Consider the following 7049-nt stretch of genomic DNA (forward strand, 5'->3'; position numbering starts at 1 on the left):
TAGTGTCAGGAATGCTCAGATGGAATAGAGCGGACAATGAAGCGATGTGTAGTGATTTAACATGTGGAGCATCTGAAATGATGTTGCTAAGAGCAACAGAAAAAAACCCAAAGGGTTACCAACGGGTGTGGGAATAAACTCCTTGGTCAGAGATAGAAATATAGACACAAGGAGAGTATCCACAATCCTAACCCCCACTTGCAAGGCACAGGTTCAGCTTACTGCCACTAAACTGACACCTGGACGCCCTGCACAGTGAGGGAGGATTAGGCAAGCAGGTCTGAGAGTACAGCCGCAAACCTGCTGGGTTCACAGAATAGCAAAAGAACCCCAGCAGGTCAAACAACTGACTCCAGTCTTACTGCTAGGTCCGGATTGGCAGAATGAAGTACCGAATCCCAAGGCCTATTCGCAGTAAGCAACAAGTAAATACAAAGTCACACAGTACTAGCTAACTCTCTGGAACTGACTAACAAACAAAGATTCAGCAGCATTTGCCTAGCCTGAGAGGATGGTTTATATAGCAGGTGCTGTCCACGCCCCACTCAGACCTCACAGACTGTGAGCACAAAACCAGCGCCGGATTCTCTGCCGTGCACAGAGCCTGTAACCACTACACAGTAAAAACCCAGACCGGAGTATCAGCTGCGCTCAGGTTACTTTGCTAACACTTGCACCGGGAGGGTTGCCATGGCGACGTGGCAGCACAGAGCAGGAGATCCTAAGAGAGGAGTAACGTACATAAGGTAAAGTGGTACTACTGTATGATGTAATGTGAGTTAGGGACACTATCGCATGATAAAATGTGAATAAAATCACACTACGGTGTGGCGTAATTTGAATTGGGGGTACTATTGTTTGGCAATGCCCCTTCCCAGCAAGAATGCACCTCTTTTTGGGCTGAGCGCCGAATGTGTGCACTGTTCCTATTTAAAATATAGGGGTTTGGAACACGGACTGCTATGGGTGAGGAGTCATGGTGCTGGTAAAGGGGTGCAGGGTCAGAGGCAGAACTAGTGGTGGTGCTAGGGGCACCAGCCAAAATCTTGCTTAGGGCATCATTTTGGTTAGAGCCAGCTCTGGGTCCAAGGGTTTGTGAATGCACCATCATAATGCTATAGAAGAATTAAACAATTAAAATTGTTATGGCATTTTATTGGCAGATCAACAATCACATGGTGCTCATATAAAGTCCCGAGTAAATTTGAGCCCAGAATACCTCCTATACTGTAACAACAAATAAATTAACCCATTATGTATTATCTAGATAAATCAAGATTGTGTTAGCCTATAGTAACGTATAAGCTACTGTTAAGCACATTCTGGAGAGGGATTCCTCTCCATCAGCCACTGGTGACACATGTTTTGGCCATCAGGCACGCATGCACATTGGCTGTTGTAGACCCAAGCCAGGAAGCAGTGTGAGCATGTCTCCTGGCAAGAGACAAAGAGCAAATTTGTGTAAAAATATTTGTTTTCACTTTGTGACTTATGCAAAAAAATATTTATCACATCTACGTTAAAAATACAGATTGTGATAAATATGCCCTTTTGTCTTCTTTTCCCCAACTCTCTACCTCCAACACGTTCCTCCCACCTCCACGGTCCCTCTGCCCCCCTCTTCCCCACTGTAGACAGCTGCAGTGGAGAGAGAGGGGACACTGCTGTGTGCTGTGCTGGGGAGAGAGGCAGGTGCAGAAGCAATGTCCTTTCTCTCCCAGCATGATGTGCCTGGGAGGGCTGAGTGAGCAATCACACTCACCCCCCCCCCAGTAGTTGCCCCCTGCTCCTCACCCAGCACACAACCCCCCCCCCCCCCCCCCATCCCACCCCCTCCATTTAACTTTTTTTTTTAAATAATCCATAAGTAGGGGAGCTGCCCATATTACCGTACATTGGCCATGCTCCCTCAGACATGGCCTGACACAGCTGTTGGCGCCCCTGCCCACCTCTCCATCTGCCTCCCCCACTGTGTCTCTCTATCATCTACCCCCACCACCTCCACCACCTTCCCCTCACTCTCTCGTTTAGATTGCTGATACTCTCGGAGGGGTCAGAGGTAAGACAACTGTCATTACATTCTAACATGATGTCATTATTTTTATCAGACACACCAGATATGCAGATATATTTATCACACATCTGCTGAGCACAAGTGGTACAGCGTTACTGGTTTTGTGGAATTCCACAGTATTCCAGAGAGTATTTGTCAAAGTTATTCTGGACAACCAAAAAACTCAAATTTCCCTGTGGCTTTAATAGGAACACCACTCTTGCCCAATCTGACATTTGGGAAATTTTAATTGCTGCTAGATGATAGATATAGGGAAAAAAAAACATTAACAGTGTAACACAAAGACCGAATTGTTTTATTACAGAACAACTTCACTTTTCACAAGAAGCCTAAGGTAATTTTCACCTTCTCAGGAAAAAACACACTGTACTGTATTAATTTTCAACCCAAGAGGCTGTTTCGTAAATGATTTGCATGTGTTAGATGTGGAATAGATTGTGTAATAGCTCAGTATTAGACATTTCACTACTGCTGCTGTAGTGAATGTCAACAATTAACTTACACCCATTTACTAAGATTTATTTCATGAGCAGTACCCAAATCCACAAACAGAAACCTGCTAGTTGTACAAAAGATGTGAAAGGCGGAAAGGCAATACTGTTTCATAGTATCAAAATAAAGTGTGTAACTTCATTAAAAAGTATTGTTATAGAAATCAATGCTATTTTTTTGTTGTTGTCTAAACCTGTATATATCTGAGCAGAAAATACTTATTAGAATTTCTGCTATGAGTCAAATTATCTCCTTAAAGCAGTGGTTCTCAAACTGTGTTCTGTGCACTTGCAGGGGTGCTCTGGGCTGGTGGTCCAGGAGCAAATAGAATTATTTACTGCCAGTGTAATAGACAAAACCAGCGCTTGTGGCTTCCCATCATAAAATATGTGGAAAAACAGATATGAATACTGTACACCAGTGCCGTAACTAGACATTTTAGTGATATGTGCAAGAAACAGCATCTGCGCTCCCCCCCCCCCCATATTTAAATTAGAGCCAGTGCGTGCCGAAGGCTTCATGGGGAAGGGTCGTGACCACAAAATAATATCCGTTTATATTACGGTGCACAGTAGTCTCCATTATTGAAAATATGCAGCACAGTAGTGCCACTTACACACATTACACATAGACCTTGATAAAGACTAACTAGTAGAAACGCGTTGGTGGAGCATGTAAAGGTTTGAAGTACCACTCCAGCCAGTTCTTTCAGCAATAAAGCGGTGAGATATCCCATGTTAACATCTTATTTCACTGTTGGACTGTGCTGTATAACATCTGTTTTGCTGGTCTTTGTTGTGGTATATCAACCAGAATCTATTTTTAAGAAATGTTAATAATAAATTTATATGAATCCTCATACATCCCTTCGTGTTTATGCTTAATATCGAGCCTAATATGAAGTCATGAAGTGAGTGAGGACGATAAGCCAGCCTGCTGAAAAATGAACCCGTTATATGGAAGAACGGCGTCTTTTGAAGTAAGCACGGATGTGAGCATCATTTTCAGAAGAATCAATACGTGAATATCTGTGGCACATCTTATTTGGTTACTAGGAGTAATTCACTTAGAGGCTTTAAAGAAACCTTTATAGGTTTTTCTTAGGTGTATGAAAGTAAGTAAGCACACATGTGAGGAGCCACTTTTTCCTTCGACACCGGGGTGAACCTATACAGATACTACCACACTTCCCGAATCACCATAGTCTAAGAAGTCCGGGCAGAAGTCACCCTCCTTTATCAATTCTTTCTGGAACTGCTACTGAACTTCTTTATACCATTTGTGTTTTTTTACATATCGTCTAATGGAATTGAATTCCTACGAGGACCACTCACTGTGAAATTTATGGACTCTTCAAATAGTTTTCACGGACAGTGACCACCACGGTAAAACACCACTGTTATTTTGACTTTGCGCCAATAGTAGGATCCCATCCTATCTTTTATTTATCATAATCCCCTACAGGTGTGTGTGTGGTGACACATCAGGGTAGGACCCTACGCAAGGCAGCAAAGAGAGTGCGCAGGAACATACCTTATATTTTATTTTCACTTACACACATTACACCAGGTAGAGCCTGTCACACATTACAGTAGGTACAGCCCCCTTTTACACATTATGCCAGGTACAGCCCCTAATACACATTATGCTGGGTACAGGCCCTTATACACATTACACCATGTAGAGCACGTTATAGACATTACACCATTTACAGCCCTTTATACACATTATACCAGGTACATTTCCTTCACATAAACACCAGGTAGAGCCCCTATTTTGCATTCCACGTGAGAGAGGGGGTGGGGATGGGTGTGGTATATGTGTGTGTCGTACATGCTCAGAAACCCTCATCCTGTGCCCGATGCCGGCCCCAGTATCACCCACCCGCCTGCTCCCAAAACCACGCTACAGGACAGGAGGGAGTGTGAGCAGAGCACACTGAAGACAGGATGGGGTGGGGTGGGGTGGGGTGCAGTGGGGCGGAGGGCACGGAAAAGAGAACAGGAGGGGGTGGAGTTCACAGAAGACAGGACAGGAGGGGGCAGATCACATAGAAGACAGGACAGGAGGGGGCCGGGGCACAACGCACGGAAGACAGGACAGGGCAGGGGCGGAGCACATGGAAGGCAGAACAGGAGGGGGTGGAGCATACAGAAAACACAGTGCCCCCTGCGCTGCCTACAATATATACACCACGGTCACAAACAGCTGTGGACTATCAGTGGGATTCCAGATGGTGCGCCCACATTGCAAATGCGCGGTGGACATGGTACCATCCGCACACACATAGTTATGACTCTGCCCCCATACACACCTACCTATGCATAACTGCACACACATACTGTCCCACACACACACTGTGCCTCACTCAACAGACACAAGCACTGAAAAAAAGTTTCATTCAAATCACATCCAGAAGCCTCATTGTGGAACACGAGCTGCAATACACAGGGTCTGCAGCTAGCCACTCACCACAGCCTGCACCCTTCCTGCTTACTCCACTGGCACCTGTCCCTGGAGCCTGAGCTGCACAGCACCTGAAGGCAGTCAGCCGGCACCTTTCCCCAGCACTTCTCCCGCATACCTCCTTTACCGCCGGTCTCCGGAGCCCGAGTTGATGACTTGCCTGTCCCGGTGTGAGTAATAATGTCAGGAACTCCCCCACTGATGGCGGCCCTGCCGGTCGGTGTCTAGCAGCGGTACTAGTTGAAGCGCCCTTACATCTTGGTGCCGTACGCGCCTGCGCAGTGTGCCGGACAGCCCTGGCTGCAGCAGTGGGAGGTGGGCGATGGAGAGTGGAGCAAGTGGGCCGTGCAGGTGGTGCTGCCAGATGGTGCGCCCACAGTGCATATGCACTGTGGGCAAGGCACCACTGCCACACACCTAGTTACGGCACAAACACAGTTTACTTTATTTACTTTTTTTGTCCCAGGGCACATCAGAGGTGCAGATTCTAGCTGTGGGCAGCGCCGGGGCAGCTTGTCTGTCTCCAGCGCCTGTCAGTGTGCAGCAGCGGCGGGTGTCCGGTGCAGGGACAGTGTATCGGTTCCCTGCACCGGACGAGAAGCGGCGACGGGAAGCGGCGCAGCAGCGTTTCAAACTTGGCGCCTCTTTGGCCGCCAATGAGAAGCGCCGCTCGTGTCTTTTCAAACCCGGTGCTGCCCGCGAGCCAATCACGGCTCGCGGGGTGCCAACCAATCAGGAGAGGGCGCAGCGAGCCAATTGGCGCTCGCCACGTCATTGGCCCCGGCATGTGACGTCAGACGCCGGCGGGAGCTGAACAGAGAAGAAGCCGTGCCGAAGAGCGGTGAAGATCCGGGTGGCGCGAGGAAGAAGACGTCGCGGCGGAAGGTCCTGAGGCCACGGAAGAGGCCAGAAAATGACCGGCTCCTGAGAGAAGATGTCCAGCGGCGGCTGGACTCAGAGAGGCGACGTCGGCGGCGCTGGCCAGGACGGGCCAGCGGCAGAAGAGTGAAGGGGAGCGCCGGAGAGGCCACCAGGGGTGGAAAGAAAAGAGCTGACGAAGCTCCCCCCTGGTGCCTCTCCCACCGGGTCAGGTAGGCCCTTTTCAGGTGCCGCTGCTGCCCCTACACTACACTAGGTTAGAGTTAGGCCCTGCACGGCTGTTGTTTGTTTTCCTCCTTACAGGGACCTGTAAGTGGAGAAGAAGTTCGCAGTGCGGAACTAACGGTGAGTAACATCTGTGTCTGTCCGTCCCTTTGTCTGTCCCCTGAGCGCCAGAATAGGGGTTTGCTCACGGACGTGAGAACCCCTTCATCACACTATGCACGAGAGTGCGAGTGTGTGAGAATTGGGTGGCTGAGGCTTTGTCCCGGTGATGACCTTACACCCAACCGGTGAAGGTCGCCGCCACCCCTGGGGTATCCCCTTTTCCGGTGAAAGAAGGGTTGATACCCCCCTTAAGTTAGTTAATTTTCTCCTCAGTTCGTTTGTCCGTCAGCTCCGAGATGGGATCGCCGTGTCCGGGTCAGACTGAAGATTTCCAGGTCCGTTGAAGGCTCCGGTACCAGAAGGTGAGAGAGTGCGGCGCCTGATACGTGGTGAACCGACACCTGCATGGCAGCAGGCACTACACTGCACTGCCACCCTCTTACATTTGGCGTATTCAGCAGGATCAAGGATCACAGACGCGATGTAGAACGTCCCCAAGAAGACCCCCCCTGCGGACGGCTCCGGAACAGACCCACCCCTGGATGTGTGCAGACCAAAGCGACTGGGTGACGGTGTCTGGGGCAGACCTCCTGAAGATGGTGCAGTGGTCAGTCCAGCGAGGAAAGGAAGAGTGCCGGGAAAAGGGGCGCAAGAAGGCCGCTGTGACGCCATGCAAGAAATGTCGGCAAACGCGACACTTTGCCGACGAATGTACCTGGAAAGAGACATCCTCAAAGAAGGTGGTCCAGCAAGTGGACCGAAGCCGTCAGAAGGGCCAAGTGAAGAAGGAGTCCTGAAGTTTGCTCTGCGG

This window comes from Pseudophryne corroboree, chromosome 2 (genome assembly GCF_028390025.1).
Source record: "Pseudophryne corroboree isolate aPseCor3 chromosome 2, aPseCor3.hap2, whole genome shotgun sequence".
Taxonomy (NCBI): Eukaryota; Metazoa; Chordata; class Amphibia; order Anura; family Myobatrachidae; genus Pseudophryne; species Pseudophryne corroboree.